The sequence below is a fragment of the Dendrobates tinctorius genome, unplaced genomic scaffold, assembly GCF_039654945.1.
Source record: "Dendrobates tinctorius isolate UK_male_01 unplaced genomic scaffold, ASM3965494v1 ptg000103l, whole genome shotgun sequence".
Lineage (NCBI taxonomy): Eukaryota > Metazoa > Chordata > Amphibia > Anura > Dendrobatidae > Dendrobates > Dendrobates tinctorius.
In genome coordinates this window covers 27,610,964-27,636,033 of record NW_027361771.1, presented here as the reverse complement: position 1 = coordinate 27,636,033, position 25,070 = coordinate 27,610,964, and the positions used below count along the sequence as shown (strand labels likewise).

The 25,070-nt window shown below is 42.7% G+C and overlaps 1 long non-coding RNA gene across 1 annotated transcript in view; it reads left to right on the top strand.

Moving 5' to 3' along the window:
• Window positions 1–2,623: 2,623 nt before the first annotated feature.
• The window catches only part of LOC141100226 (uncharacterized), a 119,036-nt gene continuing 96,589 nt past the window's right edge, over window positions 2,624–25,070 (top strand). Inside the window, exons 1-2 of the long non-coding RNA XR_012234652.1 lie at window positions 2,624–2,818; window positions 5,678–5,831. This is a non-coding gene — a long non-coding RNA (uncharacterized lncRNA). The remainder of the gene's footprint in view (window positions 2,819–5,677; window positions 5,832–25,070) is intronic.

Here is a 25,070-nt window from a genome sequence, read left to right as displayed (position 1 = left end):
TGTTCCAGAATCAGTGTTACATTCTGCTACCTCATCTTCAGATGAAATGTCACTAGATTCCTCTAAATCCTCAGTTACTGCTGGTTCTTCCTCATCATCTTCTAACAAAAAAATCTTCATTTCTTCTAAATGAAGGGGTTTAGATGAATCATACTGTTTTCTGGCCATTGCAGCAGAAAATCTGAAGCAAGAGAGAAAGAGTATGTGTTAGGGCGCAATGTGCCTTAGAAGCCACCCTCCTTTTGTCTAAGAAAACAGTACTTATGTACACTAACTTAGCATTAATCCTTCATAAAACAAGCTAAATACACAATCGTGATGAATAAAAAAAGAAAATACTAACCTTTCAATTTGTGTTGAAATCAGGCGCAATGTGCCTGAGAAGCCAAAGTGTTGCTATCTGCTCACTAGAAGGTCTGCTGAGTCACTGTGATATCAGGTTTCACAGAGCCTGTAGAGTCAGGAGATAACTAGGAGGGGTGGGGTTTTCTGATAAGTGGGCAAGGAGAGAGAAGTGAAACTAATTACTGTGTGCCTGTCAGATCTATTGCGCCTGACGGAGGGGAAATAGCCGTTACATTCACTTAGAATACACCCTGAAAAAGGAAAAATCACTACTAATTTCTTTTTGCTCACTTATATAGTGCCATTAATTCTACATTGCTTTTCAAATGTCATCACTGTCCCCATGGGGGCTCACAATCTAAAATTCTTATCAGTATGTCTTTGGCAGGGAACCCACACAAATGCGGAGATAACATACAGTACTTATGTTGTTATTGTTGTGTTTTGAACCCAGCACTATGGCATTAACCACTGAGACACAATGCTGCATTCAATTTTTCACAAATGCAATAAAAGAGCAAATGATGGAAGAAAGAAAAAATGCTGTGTGGATTAATACATGTAGCAGCTAAATTGTGTTTATCACTGAGCCATAGAAAGCCATAGAAAGCTTTCTGAGTGATACAATGTGTTCATCTCCTTTGGAAACAGAATCAGTTTTTTTGGTGATAGCTTGTCTCTGATATGTCCGAGGCTGGAGATGAAATGTATTATTCTCGTAAGTGTACATATGCTTTGTACGGTACACAAAGCAAAAATAAAAAGTTCTTCCTGCAATAAATTGATCCAAAAACTTGTGTATTTTCATATTATACTATAAAGCATTAACATTATTTACTTTGATTGGTTAATATATAAGAAAAACAAACATATTGTTATAATCATGATTTTAGCAAAAAACCCCACTTTGGCCTGGATTCATTAAGGCTGACATTTTGTAATGAGAGGTGTGTAGGAAAAGGTTGCTCCATTGCATTGTGCTAAAATTTTGTGACTTTACAAAGACTTTTGCACCAGTTTTCTGATGTAAATATGTTGATGAATTGGGGTCTTTGAGGTTCTCCCCATTGAATTTGCTTGTTCAAAGATTTTCCTTCCCACTATAAGTTTCATAGTTAAAAGGTACCTGTCAGCAGGATTGTGCACAGTAACCTACAGACAGTGTCAGGTCAGCACCATTATACTGATTACTATGATACCTGGTGATGAAATCCGTCTTGTGGTTGTTGTTTAATCTTTATTTTCAGTTTTGAGTTAATGATATGCCCTGCTCCAGGGTGGCCAGTGGGGGTCTTCATGTGGTGCTCTGATTAGCTATTCATAATGTAGACTGCTGACAGGTCACTGATCCTGCAGCAATCTCCGAGAGCTACTACTGCGCAGGCGGTGCCAACTTGGAAGAGGAAATTTGCACCTGCGCAATAGCAGCTATCTGATCTCTATAAACTTCCTGGTTGCAAGGGAGCAAGCATAGGGCGTGCATGTGCTGCTGTCTTATTATTTAAAGGGCCAGTGCACCCTTTTTCCTTAATCTCCTGTCAGCCAATCGCTGAGAGATCTGTGTGTATTTAAGGTCCTCACTTCCTTTGGAAGGTGCCTGGGCAATTTTGTGCTTTGTTCTCATATGCTGTACTCAGGTCTCAGACCAGCGCCTGCTCGTGCTGCATTAACACTCAGAGTTTTCTCCTAGTGCCATGTCCTGCCCATCCCCCATTTGCCTTCGGATTCTGGTGGTATTCTCTGGACCATCTGGTACTCCTCCAGTTGCCGGGACCTCTTGCTCCCTTTCCCGGTGTGTCTCTATTTCTCTCGGGTCTGACCATCTGGTCTTGGAACTGTTTCAGTCGAGCTTCCTAGGTTGTGTCAGGACAATCCCTGTTAAGGGGTTTGCTTGCTGGTGATCTCGGTGTTTTGGTCCAGGGGGTTTTCCCTGTGTGTTCTCCTGTTTGAAATCCCAAATAATGTCTTGCAATTTATCTTACGCCCTTGTCCAGCTGGTTCCTAGGGTTCAACTTCCACAGAGTCTTCTGTGGTCCAGTGGGTTCACTAACCTCTTTCCGCCTGCCTTGGCGTGACAACTATACAGGATGGATATGCAACTGATGTGCAAGAATTGTGTCTTTAAAGTTAATTTTGCATAGTAATCTGTACCATTTAGTTAGGAATGCTTAATCTGTTGCAGCATGATGCTATGAAGTGGCCTTTTCCATTCATTTCTTGATAGTTCCCTTAATTGTATCCCCTGGACAATTATTGTGTGTAAACTTTTACTCAGTACTTCTCACCAGGGAGAGCTGTTCGGTGATTTTCTCTTTTTTTTTTATCTTTTTTTCAGGTCCAGATGGTATTCAGCAGCTTGAGGAGAGGAAAGTTTTGGCTCAAAAAATATATATCAGAGGATATACCCTAGATATGAGCCTCAGTGAGAATGGGCTGGAAGCAGATTACTTTCTATATTTGTGCTGATGAAAAGGTGCTCATACATAACTGTTTGCTAACCTCATACTCAACGGCATAATCATAAATCACCTTCTTCATCTTGTTTAATGACCACTTGAGCATGCAAAACATTAAATTTCATCTTGTTGACAAGTTCCATTTGAAATTCCTGGCGTGCTGAAGTGTGTCTGTAAAATCTGGATAGGGACAAGTTTCCTTGGCAAGGGAATAGCACAAATGCTCCCTTTCTGTAAAATAGGAGGAAAGAGAAGCTAAACACAAAATATCTGAAAAATAAAGAGCAAGTATAATGTAATCCTAGACTTTCCTTCATACTTTCCCTCATACTGTAGAACATCACTGCTAGTACAGTCTCCGATGCACAAGCATTTATTTTATTATGCATTTTTATATAAAGATGCTTATTATGACTCTATTATGTGGTTGTATGGTGACTTGCCGGCATATTGGCTTGCATGTGGGCATCTATGTATGGAGTTTGCTGAGGAGCAAGGACTGGTACTTTCTGATGTATGAATATGGTTCAAGATAAAGAATTGACAGTGCATTGTACTGACCTTGTATGCCGGATGCTGGAGAAGGATCTAAGTCTTGTTGCCTTGGAGGAATGTTTGCATTGTCAGAAAAATTTTTTGGTGTCAGGGGTTGACTATTTGGCTTAGTACGTAGTCTCTTTTGTGCTTAAAAGGGTTTTCTGTATCAAAATTTCTTAAACTGATATTGTCTCTTTGACTCTCATTGATAGCTTGTTCCGGGACCTTTAACCTTGCCTTGGCTGTGGCATGCTCATATTCTTTCTTTAGAGCCTTTTCTTCTGCCCAACTTCATGCTGCACTTGCTTCCATTTCTGCCTTCTTGCTCACTGCTTTGGCTGCTGTGCTTGCCTCCATTTCGGTTTTTCTTTGCGTAAAGACAGCTTGTATCTTAGTATGCTCAGCTTCACCATGTGCCCATATAAGCTACTCACTTAGAGTTGAATATTTTGAAGAGTGTGACTTTGATGATTGCTTTGAATGTTTGGTGGACCCAGAAATATAAAACGTGTCTCAGGTATTTGGCAATTCTTGCCTCTGTTTTGGACTTAATATCGTGTACTATGCAGGTTCACTCAGAATTAAGTTGCTGGAAACTTTGCATTTATTCAAGAGAATCATGTGTATTAAATTTATTCAGAGTTGTAATCAATCCCTAGATTTTTTGGGTATAAATGTCACAATCTGCAGATGTCCTACAGCTCATGCTAGAGGTAGTTTATAAGAAGTAGACTGAGAGATGGTGTTGATGTGACTCAGCAATTTTTGTCATAAACCAAAGTCAAGGTACAAAATACCCAGAAAAATACCAATCAAAAGAGCATAAAATATTACTTTTCTTTATTAAGGATTAAATGTAAAAAAGGCATGAATCAGAGATAAAACAGGACATGTAAAAGGATTCAAAAGGGGATAAAATCAAGAAGATAAAGGTGGGAGGGTGTTTTCACAAAACATGAAGAGTAGCAGGGTAGTCTATTTAAGACAATATATATATTGACACTGCCCACTCCACGGGGCAGTGGTGGCTCTATACTACCTTTATATTAGATATGGACTGATTAACCTCTTCCTGACCGTCCATGGTACATAAACGTTGGTACTTGCTGGGCTCTGTGCAGCACCAATGTTTATAAGTGGCCAATGGTATCGCAATGCTCAGGACCCCCAGGGTCCTGCAAGCACTGCAATTCCTGTGCTGAGCGGTAGCTCTGACAGATGACATCATTGGGACCTGAATAGATTAGGTTCCAATAATGTTAACCCTTTGCTATCTTCTAGAGGCTGCAATCACGGCATTTAGAAGATAGCAAAGGGAGACCAATGATATACTCACTTCTCCGACGCCCGGGATCTCACGTTGCTCCAGCAGCTGGAAGTCACGTGATGACTTTTGGGTCTGCCTGCTGCAGTGTCTTGTTAGACTCAGCCAGCAGCTGAGTCTAAGGCTGGGGCAGAGTGAAAGGCGTTAAAACCATGCATTACACAAGAACAAATGATTCTCTATGGGGTAGCTCCCATCAGCCGTATATTTCTCATCTGTATTCTATGGTCCATGCCAATCGCAGCATGCTGCGATTGTCAGCATACTACACCCGTAGTACGCCAATGCAAGTGGGCAAAAAATACGCATTACACACGGACCACATGGGTGACTTGCGAGAAATACTCAGGTCTTTTGGCAGGTGACAGGAAATGGTTCAATCTATCATCAGGAAGCTTAGACATGCTAATTAGCTCAAAAAGCGCTCCAAGCATCCAGGAAGTATGCCTCTACAGAGTCATGCAGCGTCATGGCACCATACTTCCTCAATGTGGAGATGCTGATTGTACTAGTGCAGGAGCGCCCGGAAATCTGGGACTAATGTGATGCCCACTATGCCAACCAGGCAAGAAAGGAGGCGTCATGGAGGCACATAGGTCGCCAGATGTTCCACGATTTTGCTGATCGGCCACGTGAGGAGCAGCAGCAAATGAGTAAATACAACCCAAAAAGTGGTTAAAATTAGCTCACATCTAAAAAGGCATTTAGAATCAGGGCCCCCCCTTCCTGTGCTTTTGCCTCATGAGGCATGTAGATTTTTATGTGATCCATTGTTTTACACTGATGTAATTTGGCCCAGGCCACAAGCTCCTCATCCTCCTAGCCAACCAAGTTATTAAGTGTAGTTACTTGACCCCTGAACTATTGTGACCCTGTGTATCTGGCCTGGATGCCCCAATTATATATGCCACCCTGGGTAGAAAGCACACCCTAGAAGGCCACATGCCTAGGCTACTTGTAGCAAATTTTAGCAAGCAAATATGTGCAATTTAGAATATTTCCTGTCACATTGCAGTGGAAGATGTGATGAGACGCTGGTGCAGCATCCGCGATCAATACAGGCGGGAATGTCAGCAGGGGGCCAGGAGTGGTGATGCGGGCCACACAAAGTGAAAATATATTTATTATGATCGCCTCTCCTTCCCCACTCCAATTCTGGATCTGAAACCGTAAGTAGATACCTCACACCACATTACACAGATACTTTACAGGGACAAAACTAATGTTTAGAATTTTGGCTCTGTTCAATTTCATGCCCAAGATACCTGTACCAATGTTGACACAGGAGTACTGAACTATCTGGCTAGAGTTAATAATGATGGCTGCGTAATCACGCAGCCTGGCCCGTTATCTTCGGGCCCTTTCCCGTGAGGTGAGGCTACGTATTCGAGGATGTTTTCAGATCCTGCTTGATGCAAGCACACACCCCAATACCCCATATGAGTTATTTGAATGTCTGAAGAGGTGGCAGCTTTCCCTAAGGAATCTGATGCGCCTTAGACACCCCACACAGATGCTTGCTCAAGCATGCTCTGAGGATCCTCAAATACGTGAAATGCCTCATCTGCCACAAGGACATAAGGGACTGATTCTTGAGTGGAGCCTGGTAGCTGGCATGGTGGGGGTAGATCCAAATGGTTGGTGCGTAGCCACCGACCCATAATAGAAGTATTGAAGACTCAAGAGTCTCCTGTCCTTCCATAGGCCCCAATGTCGACAATTATAAACTTTGAGGGTCGGCCAGAGCCAACAATACAACAGAAAAGTATTGTTTATAATTGAAGAATTGGGAGCCAGAGTTTGGCAGGCTTACGCACCCGGATATGTTTGCCATCAAGGGCCCCAATACAATTAGGAAACTGGCATTCCTCCTCAAAGTCCCTTGATATCCTCAACCAGTCTTCCATCCTGGGCTCGGGCATGACGAGTTGATGAAGTCTTGACCATTTTGACTACATGTTGACCTGACTATGCCAGAAATGGTAGATCTTCCAATGAGAAACTTATGGTGGAGGGCGGCATAAGACAGATCAGTGGACAGGAAGCTGAAGAACAACAGAAATGGAACATTTTACAAGGGAAAAATGATAAGAATACCAGCTACATACATACCAAACTTTTTTTGTTACATATCTACTAACACACATATATTTTCTAGCATAATGACTACGTGATATACAGTACAAATTACACATAACATTCTGGTATGTAAGTTTAAATATATGTGGACTAAGATGAGGGCAACAAAAATATTCTCTAAACCAAAACAAAACATGCATTGGGCAACACATCATGAACACAGAGAATGTGGTTGTGTAGTACATACCGTAATGTGAGGAGAAGTCGCTCCTCTGCAGATATAGCTTTGCGCATCCTTGTGTCTTGAAAGATGATCCCAGGGCACAGTGTCTCCAAGAGTAGATCAAATGTTGCAAGGCTCATGCGACAGTATTGGTAAAATTTTTCCGGATGATCCCGCAGAGAAGAATAGAGGCGGTGAAAATGACCTCTTGTGAGTCGCTGCCTAAAAAGTGGATGGACCCACATGAGTCTCCTCCTCTACGGATCCACTATCACTGGGTATGGGTGACCAAAGTGGCGTGACAAAAGCAGTTGAAGAGAACCTGCTCAGTTGTGTTGAAACTCAGACTGTCTGCCATGTTGCACATACAACACCAACACACCTAGTCAAGGCAAGGTCACAAATGGACAGAATGGAGGCAGCCACCTGTTCCAGAGCCAATAAATAGGGTGCAGGCTGATGATTTAAATAGTTAGCAGGCATCAAAACCGTTAAATGTCCATTTTGCAAGCCTGCGAGAAAATCTCGCCATACGGATGGCATACGAATTACATACGGATGCTTACATGCGCAAAATACGCAGCCACACCTTCATTACGGATGACATATGGAGCACTATTTAGGGGACATTTCTCCGTATTATGGATGTAAAATACGGACCGTATTTTGTGACGGTTGGTGTGACCCCGGCCTAACAAGCGATCTGACAGAATAAAACTGTCAGGTCTCATAAAATGCAATATACACTCACTGGCCACTTTATTAGGTACACCTGTCCAACTGTGTGTTAAGACTTAATTTCTAATCAGCCAATCACATGGCGGCAACTCAGTGCATTTAGGCATGTAGACATGGTCAAGACAATCTCCTGCAGTTCAAACCGAGCATCAGTATGGGGAAGAAAGGTGATTTGAGTGCCTTTGAACGTGGCATGATTGTTGGTGCCAGAAGGGCTGGTCTGAGTATTTCAGAAACTGCTGATCTACTGGGATTTTCACGCACAACCATCTCTAGGGTTTACAGAGAATGGTCCGAAAAAGAAAAAAAATCCAGTGAGCGGCAGTTCTGTGGCCGGAAATGCCTTGTTGATGCCAGAGGTCAGAGGAGAATGGGCAGACTGGTTCGAGCTGATAGAAAGGCAACAGTGACTCAAATTGCCACCCGTTACAACCAAGGTAGGCAGAAGAGCATCTCTGAACGCACAGTGCGTCGAACTTTGAGGCAGATGGGCTACAGCAGCAGAAGACCACACTGGGTACCACTCCTCTCAGCTAAGAACAGGCATCTGATGGCTACTTTCAGCAGGATAATGCGCCATGTCATAAAGCTCGAATCATCTCAGATTGGTTTCTTGAACATGACAATGAGTTCACTGTACTCAAATGGCCTCCTCAGTCACCAGATCTCAATCCAATAGAGCATCTTTGGGATGTGGTGGAACGGGAGATTCGCATCAGGGATGTGCAGCCGACAAATCTGCGCCAACTGTGTGATGCCATCATGTCAATATGGTCCAAAATCTCTGAGGAATGCTTCCAGCACCTTGTTGAATCTCTGCCACGAAGAATTGAGGCAGTTCTGAAGGCAAAAGGGGGTCCAACCCGTTACTAGCATGGTGTACCTAATAAAGTGGCCAGTGAGTGTATATGTATTGCTTTGTATGAGACCAGTGATCAGCCAAAAAAATTTTGAAATCCCATACAAGGACTAAGTAAAAAAAAGTAAAAAAAAAAAGTTTTAAAACTATTAAAGTAAATAAAAAAGAAGAAAAAAATATTAAACCATATATTTACAGTATGTAAAAACAAAAAAAGTACACATATTTTGGTATCGCTGCGTCCGGAATGAGCTGACCTATAAAAATTTCACACTTGTTAACTTCTTCAGTACATACCGTAAAAAACAAAAAAAAAAACTTTTCTTTTTCATCATTTTTCTATAAAATTGTTTTTATTGTAAAAATGTGGCAAGACATATAAAACCATAAAAATGTGGTATCACTGTAATCGTACTAACCTGAAGAATAAAATTGCCTTGATATTACCACATGCGGAACAGCAAATAATAAAAACCCTAAGAACAATTCCTGGTGTTTGATCATTCGATCTCCCAAAAATAAGAATAGAAGGCGATCAAAAAATGTCATGTGCCCTGTCACAGGGTACTTCTCCGATACCACACAATCAACAGAGCGAGGGAAGTGTGAACAATCCCAAGACCTTTCTTATAGGCAAAACTAAAAGGTCCATAAACAATCCACCACACTGAGGATACAATGCAGTTCAGTAACAGGATGAATGTTTAAGGATATAAGAGTCCAATAACCAGCAGACAGATGATTAAATGGGTCCATATGCTTCCCCTTCTCTCTGAGGTGCTGTCTTCACACGATCTTCACCACACAGGGTCTGACTTGAACAGCTCCTGTCCTCCCCAGCCCCCTCCTTATGTCCAGGGGCAGTCAGACATGTTGGGGTGGTTTTCAGGCCTCCCAGACCTGACAAAGGTGCCTTGGGGATTAAGGCACTACAGAGGGTTCATCAAGAGGGATAGATACAGTCAGGCTGCAGACGATAATAATAATAAATAATAATAAATTTTATTTCTATAGCGCCACAATATTCCGCAGCACTTTACATTTCAGAGGGAACATGTACAGACAATAGACATTACAGCATAACAATAATCACATAGATCATAACAGATACCAAGAGGAATGAGGGCCCTGCTCACAAGCTTACAATCTATAAGGAAAAAGGTAGACATGAAAAGTGGGTAGTAACAATTGCCCTGAATTTATGGACCAGCCATAATGTTAAGTGTGTAACAGTACAGACACAGAGGGCTAATGGATGCATAAAGCATGTGGGAACATGATGCGGAGAACCTGGCTATGGTAAAACTTTTGGCTGTGCCACACAGGGATAGATTAGGTTAATGTGTTGAGGTGGTAGGCCAGTCTGAATAAATGCATTTTCAGGGCACACTTAAAATTGTGGGGATTGGGGACTAATTGTATTGAACTGGGAAGTGCATTCCACAGAATCGGTGCAGCATGTGTAAAGTCTTGGAGACTGTAGTGGGAGGTTCTGATTATTGAGGATGCTAACCTCAGGTCATCAGCAGAATGGAGGGCGTGGGTAGGGTGGTATACTGAAACAAGGGAGGAGATGTAGGGTGGTGCTGAGCCATGGAGGGCTTTGTGGGTGAGGGTAATAAGTTTATACTGAATTCTGGAGTGGTAAAGGCATCGGTGTAACAATTGGTGAGGAATATGATCCTGGCTGAAGCATTCAAGACAGATTGGAGAAGGGAGAGTTTTGTAAGAGAGAGACCGATTAGAAGAGAGTTACAATAGTCGAGACAAGAATGAATAAGAGAAACAGTAAGAGTTTTTGCGGAGTCAAAAGTAAGAAAAGGTCGAATTTTAGAAATGTTTTTGAGGTGCAGATAACAAGAGTGAGCCAGTGATCGGATGTGGGGGGCAAAGGAAAGCTCGGAGTCAAGTATGGCCCCAAGACAGCGGGCATGTTGCTGGGGAGTAATAGTGGAACCACACACGGAAATGGCAATGTTGGGTATAGGTACATTAGTAGCGGGAGGAAACACAAGGAGTTCAGTCTTTGACAGGTTCAGTTTCAGATATAGTGAGGACATGATGTTAGCCACAGCGTTTAGACAATTGCTGGTGTTTTCTAGAAAGGCTGGCGTGATGTCAGGAGAAGAAGCGTATAATTGGGTGTCATCAGCATAGAGATGGTACTGGAAACCAAATCTGATTGTTTGACCACTAGGGGCAGTGTATAAAGAGAAGAGGATGGGGCTTAGGACTGATCCTTGAGGAACCCCAACAGTAAGGGGAAGATGAGAGGAGGAGGAGCCGGCAAAAGATACAGCAAAGGAGCGTTCAGAGAGATAGGAGGAGAAGCAGGAGAGAACGGTGTCCTTGAGGCAAATAGAATAGAGCATAGTGATTAGGAGCTGATGATCCACATTGTTGAATGCTGCAGAGAGATCCAAGAGAATTAGCATGGAGTAATGACCATTTGATTTAGCTGTTAGTAGATCATTAGAGACTTTAGTGAGGGCAGTTTCAGTAGAGTGTAAAGAGACAAAACTGGATTGGAGAGGGTCGAGAAGAGAGTTATCAAAGAGATAGCGGATAAGGCAGGAGTGGACCAGGCGTTCCAGGAGTTTAGAGATGAAGGGAAGATTGGAGACAGGTCTATAGTTAGCGGCACAGTTTTGGTCGAGGGATGGTTTTTTAAGTAGTGGATGTATGATGGCATGCTTAAATGAGAAGGGAAAGATACCAGAAGTGAGAGAGAGGTTAAATATTTTAGTTAGGTGAGGGGTGACAGCAGGGGAAAGGGACTGGAGGAGATGTGATGGAAATGGGTCACTGGTGCAAGTGATTGGGTAAGAAGATGCAAGGAGCCTGCTCACTTCTTCTTCTGTGACTGGTTCAAAATCAGAGAGTGAGCTAGATGCAGTGGGGAGGGAGGACAGTGCATGGTATGAGGTGATGGGGAGATAATTTCCTGCCAGATCTGGTCAATTTTTTCTTTGAAGTAATTGGCCAGATCGTCAGCTCAAAGCTCCGTGGTTGGGGCCTGTACTCTTGGGTTGAGTAGAGAATGAAAAGTGTCAAAGAGACGTTTAGGGTTATTGGACAGTGAGGTGATGAGGGTGTTGAAATAGGTATGTTTTGAGAGGTGAAGGGCAGTGTTGTATGTTGTAAGCATAAATTTATAATGGATGAAATCTTCGTGTAGATTGGATTTTCTCCACAGACGTTCGGCGCACCTGGAGCACCGCTGCAGGAAACGTGTTTGCAGGGTGTGCCAGGGTTGTCGCCATCTGTGTTGTGGTGTTCTATTTATAGGAGGTGCAAATTCATCCAGGGCACTTTGAAGTGTTTCATTGTAATGCTTCAATGCAGAATCAGGACATGAGAGGGAGGAGATAGGGGCCAATGAGGACTGCAAGTTCTTCATAAGTTTCTGGGTGTTAATGGCCTGTATGTTTCTAGAAGTATGGACAGTGGGGTGACCTAAGCGGCCTGGCAGTTCTTGATAGAGAATGAAAGAAGGTTGTGGTAAGAGAGTGGGAGAGGGGAGTTTGCAAAATCATCCACTGCACAAAGCCGAGAGAAGACCAAGACGAGGGAGTTTCCGTCTTCATGCATTGGAGAATTAGTAAGCTGGGAAAGGCCAAACGAAGAGGTTAGAGATAAAAGGTGAGTAGCAGATGGGGAGAGGAGAAGAGCAATGGGGATGTTGAAATCGCCCATGATGAGGGTCGGGATGTCACAAGAGAAAAAATGTGGAAGCCAAGTGGCAAAATGATCCTGGAACTGATGGGAGGGGCTGGGAGGACGATACACCACCGCCACTCGTATGGAGAAGGGGGTGTAGAGTCTGACGGCATGGACCTCAAAAGAATGAAAGACAAGTGAGGGTAATTGAGGGATAACCTGAAAGGTACATTTTGGTGATAGGAGCAGACCAACGCCTCCACATGCTCTATTGTCTGATCTTGGGGTATGAGAGAAGTGTAGTCCACCATATGAAAGAGCAGCAGCAGTGGTAGTGTCTGACTGCTGGAACCAGGTTTCAGTAAGAGTCAGAAGGTTAAGAGAATTAGAAAGGAAAAAGTTATGAATGAAGGAGAGTTTATTACACACTGAACGAGAATTCCAAAGGGCACAATTAAGAGAGACAGATGGCATACAGGGAATATTAATAAGACTAGAGGGGTTTCTGAGTGTAGCAGTTGGGAGGTTTGACTTTCTATAACATGGAGTACCAGGATTAGGAGCAATGTCTCCTGCGACTAGGAGAAGGAGGATAGAAAGAGTGAGCAGATGGTTAAGTGATTTGTGAGAGCGTCTCTGATGTTGAATGGTGGGACTGAATGGATCTGTGCAATTTAGCAATGTGAAAAGAGTATGAGTGCTATGCATAGGAGAGGAAAGTAGTGAGGGGCCGATATGGATGGAGTATGGAGAGTTAATGCCAGGGTGGTGGATGTGTGTGAATGCAGCGGCCAGGATATAAATTATACAAATGCATATGGTACAGTTGTGGCCAAAAGTATTGACACCCCTGCAATTCTGTCAGATAATACTCAGTTTCTTCCTGAAGATGATTGCAAACACAAATTCTTTGGTATTATTATCTTCATTTAATTTGTCTTAAATGAAAAAACACAAAAGAGAATGAAGCAAAAAGCAAAACATTGATCATTTCACACAAAACTCCAAAAATGGGCCAGACAAAAGTATTGGCACCCTCAGCCTAATACTTGGTTGCACAACCTTTAGCCAAAATAACTGCGACCAACCGCTTCCGGTAACCATCAATGAGTTTCTTACAATGCTCTGCTGGAATTTTAGACCATTCTTCTTTGGCAAACTGCTCCAGGTCCCTGATATTAGAAGGGTGCCTTCTCCAAACTGCCATTTTTAGATCTCTCCACAGGTATTCTATGGGATTCAGGTCTGGACTCATTGCTGGCCACCTTAGAAGTCTCCAGTGCTTTCTCTCAAACCATTTTCTAGTGATTTTTGAAGTGTGTTTTGGGTCATTGTCCTGCTGAAAGACCCATGACCTCTGAGGGAGACCTAGCTTTCTCACACTGGGCCCTACATTATGCTGCAAAAATTGTTGTTAGTAGTCTTCAGACTTCATATGCCATGCACACGGTCAAACAGTCCAGTGCCAGAGGCAGCAAAGCAACCCCAAAACATCAGGGAACCTCCGCCATGTTTAACTGTAGAGACCGTGTTTTTTTCTTTGAATGCCTCTTTTTTCTCCTGTAAACTCTCTGTTGATGCCTTTGCCCAAAAAACTCTACTTTTCTCTCATCTGACCAGAGAACATTCTTTCAAAACATTTTAGGCTTTTTCAGGTAAGTTTTGGCAAACTCCAGCCTGGCTTTTTTATGTCTCGGGGTAAGAAGTGGGGTCTTCCTGGGTCTCTACCATACAGTCCCTTTTCATTCAGACGCCGACGGATAGTACGGGTTGACACTGTTGTACCCTCGGACTGCATGGCAGCTTGAACTTGCTTGGATGTTAGTCGATGTTCTTTATCCAACATCCGCACAATCTTGTGTTGAAGTCAATTTTTCTTTTCCGTCCACATCTAGGGAGGTTAGCCACAGTGCCATGGGCTTTAAACTTCTTGATGACACTGCACACTGTAGACACAGGAACATTCTGGTCTTTGGAGATGGACTTGTAGCCTTGAGATTGCTCATGCTTCCTCACAATTTGGTTTCTCAAGTCCTCAGACAGTTCTTTGGTCTTCTTTCTTTTCTCCATGCTCAATGTGGTACACACAAGGACACAGGACAGAGGTTGAGTCAACTTTAATCCATGTCAACTGGCTGCAAGTGTGATTTAGTTATTGCCAACACCTGTTATTTGCCACAGGTAAGGTACAGGTGCTGCTAATTACACAAATTAGAGAAGCATCACATGATTTTTTGAACAGTGCCAATACTTTTGTCCACCCTCTTTTTTATGTTTGGTGTGGAATTATATCCAATTTGGCTTTAGGACAATTCTTTTTGTGTTTTTTCATTTAGGACAAATTAAATGAAGATAATAATACCAAAGAATTTGTGTTTGCAATCATTTTCATGAAGAAACTGAGTATTATCTGACAAAATTGCAGGGGTGTCAATACTTTTGGCCACAACTGTATATCTCTTTAGGAGCTGTAATCTGGCATTATAGATGTATCTGGCAGAAGCAGGGCTGGTTTTAGGCAAAGTGGGGCCCTAGGCAAAGTTTAAAATGGGGCCCAAATGCTAATATATTGCACATCACACAGAAGCATTTCGATTGTATTTACATGCGCTGAGTTCAGGCCGCTAAATGATCGACAAAATTGAAGAAGTCGTTCAATACTTGCTTCCCAGCCTCTTTCCACCATCTGAGAAAGAATGATGGGAACAGAACGATCACTAATGGATCACTAAGGGTGTGTGCAGACGTTGCGGTTTTTGTTGCGGATCCGCAACGGATTTGGTCCTGCGGAGTCGTAGCAGTTTCCATGCGGTTTACAGTACCATATAATCCTATGGAAAACCAAATCCGCCATGCACATGCTGCGGAAAATTCCGTGCACATTTGCTGCAGTTTATTTTTCGCAGCATGTTACTTCTTTTTTGCGGAACCGCAGCTGCAGTGTACGTTCCGGGACATACAATTCAATCTCTCTCTCATCCGCACTGCCAAACCGCACTAGAACCTGCATCAAATCCACTATACACATGCTGGGAATCCGCAGGAAAAATGCATGTGTTTTACCCTGTGGCTTCTGCCAAGAGTTATGGATTCTCTGCAGAAAAATCCGCAGACTAATCCGCAATGTGTGCACACACCCTAACAGATCACCATACAGTATCATGTTATCAGCAGCACATCTACAGTTTACACCCCATATTTCTCCATATAATATAATCTGCCCCATAGTCCTGCATATAGTATAATACACTCCTCAGTCCTCAATATAGTATAATACACTCCCCATAGTCCTCTATATAGTATAATATACTCCTCAGTCCTCCATATAGTATAATACACTCCTCATAGCCCTCCATATATTAAAATACACTGCTCAGTCTTCCATATAGTATAATACACTCTTCATAGTTCTCCATATAGTATAATGCACCGCCATAGTCACCCATGTAGTACAATTCACTTCCCATAGCATAATGCACCCCATAGTTCTTCATATAATGTACTCCCCATAGTCCTCGATACAGTATAATGCAACTCACATATAGTATAATGCAGCCACCCAATAGAGCATAATGCAGCCACCCCACAGAGTATAATGCAGCCCTGCCATACAATATAATGTAACCCCCATAGAATATAATGCAGCCCCCTATTATAGTATAATGCAGCCACCCTTTAGAGAATAATGCAGCTATTCCAGAGTATAATGCAGCCACTCCACAGAATGTAATGCAGCCCCACCCCCCATATAGTATAATGCAGCCCCTCCTTAGAGTATATGGCAACCCACTCATAGGATATAATGCAGCCCCTTATATAGTATAATGTAGCCCCTCCATAGAATACTGTACAATGTAGCCCTCCCCATATCGTATAATGCAGCCCCCATCGAAAATAATAAATATAATACAGCCCCCCCATATAATATAATGTTGCCCCAAATAGAATATAGTACAGCCCACCTCCCCATAGAATATAATGTAGCCCCCCATATTATATAACACAGCCTCCCCTATAGAATATAATGTAAAATGTACTCCCCCATGGTATATAACACAGCCGCATATTATATAGCCCAACACCACATGGTATATAGCCCAGCACCACATGGTATACAGCCCAGCCCACCATGGTATACATCACACCATGGTATATAGCCCACCATGGTATAATACAGCCCACCATGATATACAGGCGGTATACCATGCTGGGCTGTTTACCACGGTGGGCTGTATAATACAGCCCACCATGGTATAATACAGCCCAGCATGGTCTAATACAGCCAAGCATGGTCTAATACAGTCCAGCATGTTATATAGCCCCCCAGAATGGTATAATACAGCCCAGCATGTTATATAGCCCCCCAGAATGGTATAATACAGCCCAGCATGCTATAATACAGCCCAATATGGTATATAGCCCACCAGAATGGTATAACACAGCCCAGCATGGTATAATACAGCCCAGCATGGTATATAGCACCACAGAATGGAATAATACAGCCCAGTATGGTATATAGCCCCCCCGGATGGTATAATACAGCCCAGCATGGTATATAGCCCCCCCAGAATGGTGTAATACAGCCAAGCATGGTATATAGCCCCCCAAAATGGTATAATACAGCCCAGCACGGTATAATACAGCCCAGCATAGTATATAGCCCCCCTAGAATGGTATAATACAGCCCAGCATTGTATAATACAGCACAGCATGGTATTATACAGCCCTGCATGGTATATAGCCCCCCAGAATGGTATAATACAGCCCAGCACGGTAAAATACAGACCAGCATGGTATATAGCCCCCCAGAATGGTGTAATACAGCCCAGCATGGTATATAGCCCCCCAGAATGGTATAATACAGCCCAGCACGGTATAATACAGCCCAGCATGGTATATAGCATCCCAGAATGGTACAATACAGCCCAGCACGGTATAATACAGCCCAGCATGATATAATACAGCCCAGCATTGTATAATGCAGCCCAGCATAGTATATAGCCCCCCCAGAATGGTGTAATACAGCCCAGCATGGTATAATACAGCCCAGCATGGTATATAGCCCCCCCAGAAAGGTATAATACAGCACAGCACGGTATAATACAGCCCAGCATGGTATATATCCCCCAGAAAGGTATAATACAGCCCAGCATGGTATATAGCCCCCCATCATGGTATGATACAGTACAGCATGGTATATAGCCCCCAGAGTGGTATAATACAGCCCAGCATGGTATAATACTGCCCAGCATGGTATATAGCCCACCCAGAATGGTATAATACAGCCCAGCACGGTATAATACAGCCCAGCATGGTATATAGCCCCCCCAGAATGGGGTAATACAGCCCACCATGGTATATAGCCCCCCCAGAATGGTATAATACAGCCCAGCATGGTATAATACAGCCCAGCATGGTATATAGCCCCCCAAAATAGTACAATACAGCCCAGCACGGTATAATACAGCCCAGCACGGTATAATACAGCCCAGCATAGTATATAGCCCCCCTAGAATGGTATAATACAGCCCAGCATTGTATAATATAGCCCAGCATGGTATTATACAGCCCAGCATGGTATATAGCCCCCCAGAATGGTATAATACAGCCCAGCACGGTAAAATACAGCCCAGCATGGTATATAGCCCCCCCAGAATGGTGTAATACAGCCCAGCATGGTGTATAGCCCCCCAGAATGGTATAATACCGCCCAGCATGGTATAATACAGCCCAGCATGGTATATAGCATCCCAGAATGGTACAATACAGCCCAGCATGGTATAATACAGCCCAGCATGATATAATACAGCCCAGCATTGTATAATACAGCCCAGCATAGTACATAGCTCCACCCAGAATGGTGTAATACAGCCCAGCATGGTATATAGCCCCCTAGAATGGTATAATACAGCACAGCATGGTATAACACAGCCCAGCATGGTATATAGCCCCCCAGAATGTTATATAGCACCCAGAAAGGTATAATATGGCCCAGCATGGTATATAGCCCCCCCATCATGGTATGATACAGTCCAGCATGGTATATAGCCCCCAGAGTGGTATAATACAGCCCAGCATGGTATAATACAGCCCAGCATGGTATATAGCCCACCCAGAATGGTATAATACAGCCCAGCATGGTATAATACAGCCCAGCATGGTATATAGCCCCCCCAGAATGGTATAATACAGCCCAGCATAGTATAATACAGCCCAGCATGGTATATAGCCCCCCAGAATGGTATAATACAGCCCAGCACGGTATAATACAGCCCAGCATGGTATATAGCCCCCCCAGAATGGTGTAATACAGCCCACCATGGTATATAGCCCCCCCGGAATGGTATAATACAGCCCAGCACGGTATAATACAGCCCAGCACGGTATAATACAGCCCAGCATGGTATATAGCCCCCCAGCACGGTATAATACAGCCCAGCACGGTATAATACAGCCCAGCACGGTATAATACAGCCCAGCATGGTATAATACAGACCAGCATAGAATATAGCCCCCCCAGAATGGTATAATACAGCCCAGCATGGTATATAGCCCCCAGAATGGTATACTACAGCACAGCATGGTATAATACAGCCCAGCATGGTATATAGCCCCCCCAGAATGGTATGTAGCCCCCCAGAAAGGTATAATACAGCCCAGCACGGTATATAGCCCCCCCATCATGGTATGATACAGTCCAGCATGGTATATAGCCCCCCAGAGTGGTATAATACAGCCAAGCATGGTATAATACAGCCCAGCATGGTATATAGCCCCCCAGAATGGTATAATACAGCCCAGCACGGTATAATACAGCCCAGCATGGTATATAGCCCCTCCAGAATGGTATAATACAGCCCAGCACGGTATAATACAGCCCAGCATGGTATATAGCCCCCCCCAGAATGGTATAATACAGCCCAGCCTAGTATAATACAGCCCAGCATGGTATATAGCCCCCCCAGAATGGTATAATACAGCCCAGCATGGTCTAATACAGCCCAGCATGGCATATATCCCCCCCAGAATGGTATAATACAGCCCAGCACGGTATAATACAGCCCAGCATGGTATATAGCCCCCCCAGAATGGTATAATACAGCCCAGCATGGTATAATACAGCCCAGCATGGCATATAGCCCCCCAAGAATGGTATAATACAGCACAGCACAGTATAATACAGCCCAGCATGGCATATAGCCCCCCAAGAATGGTATAATACAGCTCAGCACGGTATAATACAGCCCAGTATGGTATATAGCCCCCCGCAGAATGGTATAATACAGCCCAGCCTAGTATAATACAGCCCAGCATGGTCTAATACAGCCCAGCATGGCATATAGCCCCCCAAGAATGGTATAATACAGCACAGCACGGTATAATACAGCCCAGCATGGTATATAGCCCCCCCAGAATGGTATAATACAGCCCAGCCTAGTATAATACAGCCCAGCATGGTATATAGCCCCCCCATAATGGTATAATACAGCCCAGCATGGTATAATCAGCCCAGCATGGCATATAGCCCCCCAAGAATGGTATAATACAGCACAGCACGGTATAATACAGCCCAGCATGGCATATAGCCCCCCAAGAATGGTATAATACAGCACGGTATAATACAGCCCAGCATGGTATATAGCCCCCCAGGATGGTGTAATACAGCCCAGCATGGTATATAGCCCACCATGGTATAATACAGCCCACCATGGTATAATACAGCCCAGCATGGTCTAATACAGCCCAGCATGGTATATAGCCCCCCAGAATGGTATAATATGGCCCAGCATGGTATACAGCACCCCCCAGCATGGTATGATACTGTCCAGCATGGTATATAGCCCCCCAGAATGGTATAATACGGCCCAGCACGGTCTAATACAGCCCAGCATGGTATATAGCCCCCCAGAATGGTATAATACGGTCCAGCACGGTATAATACAGCCCAGCATGGTATATAGCATCCCAGAATGGTATAATATGGCCCAGCATGGTATATAGCCCCCCCAGCATGGTATGATACTGTCCAGCTTGGTATATAGCCCCCCAGAATGGTATAATACGGCCCAGCATGGTATATAGCCCCCCCATCATGGTATGATACAGCCCAGCATGGTATATAGCCCCCCCATCATGGTATTATACAGCCCAGCATGGTATATAGCCCCCCCAGCATGGTATATAGCATCCCAGAATGGTATAATATGGCCCAGCATGGTATATAGCCCCCCCAGCATGGTATGATACTGTCCAGCATGGTATATAGCCCCCCAGAATGGTATAATACGGCCCAGCATGGTATATAGCCCCCCCATCATGGTATGATACAGCCCAGCATGGTATATAGCCCCCCCCCCCATCATGGTATGATACAGCCCAGCATGGTATATAGTCCCCTCTGAGTGGCCCCACAGTCCAGTACTCACACTGATTTAAAAAAAAAAACAAAACACTAATCACCTTCTCCTCGTGCATGCGCTGCTAGATTCTCCTGTCTCCTCCTGCTCTGTCTGGCACACAGTGAGAGTGCAATGACGCCATCGCGCCCCTGCTGTATATATATCTTACCTGTCCATTGTTGTGTCCCACACCGTAATCCATGTCTGGGGATTATACAGTTTTCAACCTGGACAGTGCCTAGTTGCGACCATCAAGGCTCAAAACCACTGGTGAATGAGATGTTGGGGAATGCAGCATTAGTGGCATCACTCCAACGCTGACATATAAAAGCAATGCTGACGTGGTGCTTTAACTAAAGGAGATTGTCTGCATAAACTTTTATACATTTTTGCAACATCAATAATGTTTGTGCATTTAATTTGCAATGCTTATAAATATTATTGATTTTTAAGTGTAATAAATACTATATTTATGACTGAAATATTTTACATTTTATTAACTGTTTGCATATTATAAGATCCCTGTATGTTTTTCTTCAATCATAACTTTCTCTATATTCTCTTGAAACAGTTGCAAGAGATAACTCTACAAGTTTGACAGTCTTTGAAAAACTAACCACGGCAAGTTTAGTACTGAAAACCATGTCTTGGTTGCAGTCGCTCAGATCACTCAGTTTTCCCATTACAATGTGGATTCACAATGAAAAGTATCAAACAAACTATTCTTCACTCGATTTTATACTACACTCTAGGTTCACAAGTATAAATTTCATACATGGAAGCTTTAATTTTAAAAGGATAAGTTTATATTCGAGTCGAATTCAAACATTTTGAGATTGTTTTTTGAGGACTGGTAAAAAAAAATCCCAGATGTCATTTCATATACTACTGAAGACTCAGAGGGCAGGCATGACATCAGGTGGGCTTACCCGTAATGTTCTGCAACTATCACATCACATCACATGGTATGAAGGCAGCCAAGTAGTACGATTTTAGGTGTTTACATCCTAGGATGTCAAAGAGCACAACATCTTCTATATAGGGATAGAAAAAGGCCTAAGCAGATTATGCTGTACTACAGCAATAACTAAACACATTGAAAATGGCAGTGGTTGTCTTTGTCTGTGAATAATCACCGAAAGATCAAACAATATTGGGAAGTTCTGTGCCTGCATTGTCGCTTAATGTGATGATGAATTGGTAGATCTGTGAAATCCTGTAGTAGCAGCATATGAATTACAGTGATTTTCATAAATCTCTATATATAAAAATCAATGTGTGTGTGTGTGTGTGTGTATCACCAACCAATCACGAAGCATCTTTCATTTCACCAGAGCTGTTCAAAAGAAGCTAAGCTGTGATTGGTTGCTAAGACAAACAGTTTTCCTTGCAACCAATCACTAAGCATCTCTCTTTTCACCAGAGCTGGTTAAAAGTAGCTAAGCTGTGATTCGTTGCAACAGTTTTCCTTGCAACCAATCAGTAAGTATCTCTCATTTCACCAGAGCTGGTTAAAAGTAGCTGAGCTGTGATTGATTGCTATGCGCAAGTTTTCCCACTTGACAACATCTCAGCAGACACTGACATGGTGGGAGAAATCTAGCATCCCCAGGAACATAAACTGACAGCCATTTTCTGTCCCCCAGAAAGGAGCACTGAGTGCATGACAGAAATGAATCCCCCCCTCCCGTGTGGTATCATTAAGTGACACACATGAATTTAGGAAAGTGCAAATATTAAATGTCATGTGGATTTAATATTTTCTCACAGACACTTTTATGCATTATTGATGTGTTACTGTGCTCTGATGCTCTGAGTTTTTTTAAAGTGCTACTTTCCCCATAATTCACCTGAATATACCCATATAACATGTAATGCTTTTCCCATAACAACCCATTAAATATGATACTATACTGCATACAGATGCAGTACATCCATGAGCAGCTCAGCCAGACAAATTACAAGTTGACGATGAATGAAAATGTGTGTGAAGGTTTCTCTACTGTACTAATGTATAAGGTTTGTGCCTGTCCATTGGTGAAAAGCATGACTGGGATATTTATGGTGGCAGATAAGTGAGAATATCAGCCTGATCAGTAGAAAACCTGGGATCTTAGTGAACCATGTTTCTGTGCAATTTCACTCATCTACTTTTACTGGCTTTAATCAGATGATGTGGGAATATTAGGGGTAGTAGTCCGGTGGCTCTGGCTGACGGGATGATGTGGGATATTATAGTGAATGTGGCTATGCGGAGTGGGTGGGGCGCTACACTCAGCTTTATATATAGATATAATCATTATAATTTGTTAGATACTGCAAATAAGGAGGACATTTTAAAGCCCCTCTCTCTTAGTTTTGCTACTAAACCAAAATCTTGAGACAAAAGCTCTTGTGTCACAGAAAGTGACCCTTCCTGGATTGAGACAGGCAAGCCATAATATATTTTTGTAATATATTTGATACACTTCCTAATTCAGAAATTTAAAAGCATTCGACCTCTAGTGTATATGTTGTAAAAAATATTCACTTTTTATACACTCTCTTGTTATATTATTTCAATATTAGCAATATTAGCATACAAAGCCATCCACAACCTATCTTCTCCATACATCTGCAACCTAGTCTCCCAGTACATACCTGCATGCAACTTCTGATCCTCACAAGATCTCCTTCTCTACTCCCCTCTTATCTCTTCTTCCCACAATCACATACAAGACTTCTCCCGCGCATCCCCCCTAATCAGGAACTCTCTACCCCAACACATTAGACTCTTGCCTACCATGGAAACCTTCAAAAGGAACCTGAAGACCCACCTCTTCTGACAAGCCTACAATCTGCAGTAACCACTGATCCACCAAACCGCTGCACGACCAGCTCTACCCTCGCCTACTGTATCCTCACCCAGCCCTTGTAGATTGTGAGCCCTCGCGGGCAGGGTCCTCTCTCATCCTGTACCAGTCGTGACTTTTATTGCTTAAGATTACTGTACTTGTTTTTTATTATGTTTACCCCTTTTCCACATGTAAAGCGCCATGGAACAAATGCCGCTATAATAAGAAATAATAAGAATAATATTAGGCCTATACATGCCACCTGAACACAGCTCTCAATGACCATTACCACCAGTTGCCATGGAGTTTTCTCTAGTCAGATGGGTTGAGAATACTCAGACATTACTAAGGCTGTTTTTTGCATTACAGAGCTAAAAAGAGGTTCAATGCAGTGCTAGGGACCTCAAAGCTTTACACATTGTATTTTCCAGGCAATGTAAAGCTGTACAGTATTGGAATTCAAGGCGAAATTCAGCATATACTCTACGTGATGTTGATCACAGGATTTTAAGTGGAGCTACAAGAGAATAAAGCTTTAAAATCAGCTCTTATTTTGCTTTCATTGTGTGTTATATTGTATTTTTTTTATCCTTCTGGATATAACTAACCTTCTATGAACATGTGAATGTTGTCAAATGCTCTGTAGCCTAGCACCAGTTCTTGGCCTTACATATTAATTGCATCCTTGTCTTTATCTAGTCATATACTTTCTAAAATGTAAAATGAAAAATATAATCAATTCTTAACACTAAATATAGTGTACGTGAATTTTGGACATATTTGTCATGAATAAGTTAAAATATATAAAGGTCTGTGTAAAGCATGTAACATCTAACGGAAGAGAAGAAAGGTGTAAAATAAGATTTCAATTTACTGAAAAGAGCTTGCAAACGAGCTCTTTGGGATATCTCTGATTTATGTACGCTTCCTACAGTTTCCTACAGCAACTTGACAAAGTGTAGAAAAATGTAACTGTTCTGCAAATAACATATGGGTCATATGAGCAGAAGTGCGGCAAACTGCTGAAAACCCAGCGGTTATTGACATTGAATTATTTCTAGGTGAAGCCTAACATTCTGCAGTATTTGTCTTTTTTACACTGTATCCTAAATTTGTTGCTGCTGAGATACAGACGTAACACCCTGCATACATACTATTGTTTATGTTCCTTCAATACTGTACTCACTGCAAATTATTTCCAGAGGTTTACAGGGGAACTTATTGCAGAAGATCTGAAAAGTTTGTAAAATTACAGACACCCGTGCTGGACTGAAACTGAAAATGAACCCTGGATTGTTTTAAGTGGCTCAGTGGTTAAGCACTATTGGTTGCAGCACTGGAGTTCTGGGCTCTTATTAAGTACAGTATCTGCAAGGACTTTTTATATGTTCTCCCTGCATTTTCATGGGTTTCCTCTGGTTCCACCCATACTTCAAAGACATATTGATAGGAAATTTATATTGTGAGCTCCAATGGAGACTGTGATGATAATGTTCTTTTAAGTGTGGTATAATATTATGTCGCCTTTCAACATAATAACATGTGTTGCTGCAGCAAATTTTATAGGTCCTACTAATGCTGCACGACATCCTGCTGCAGAACACTATAACACATCA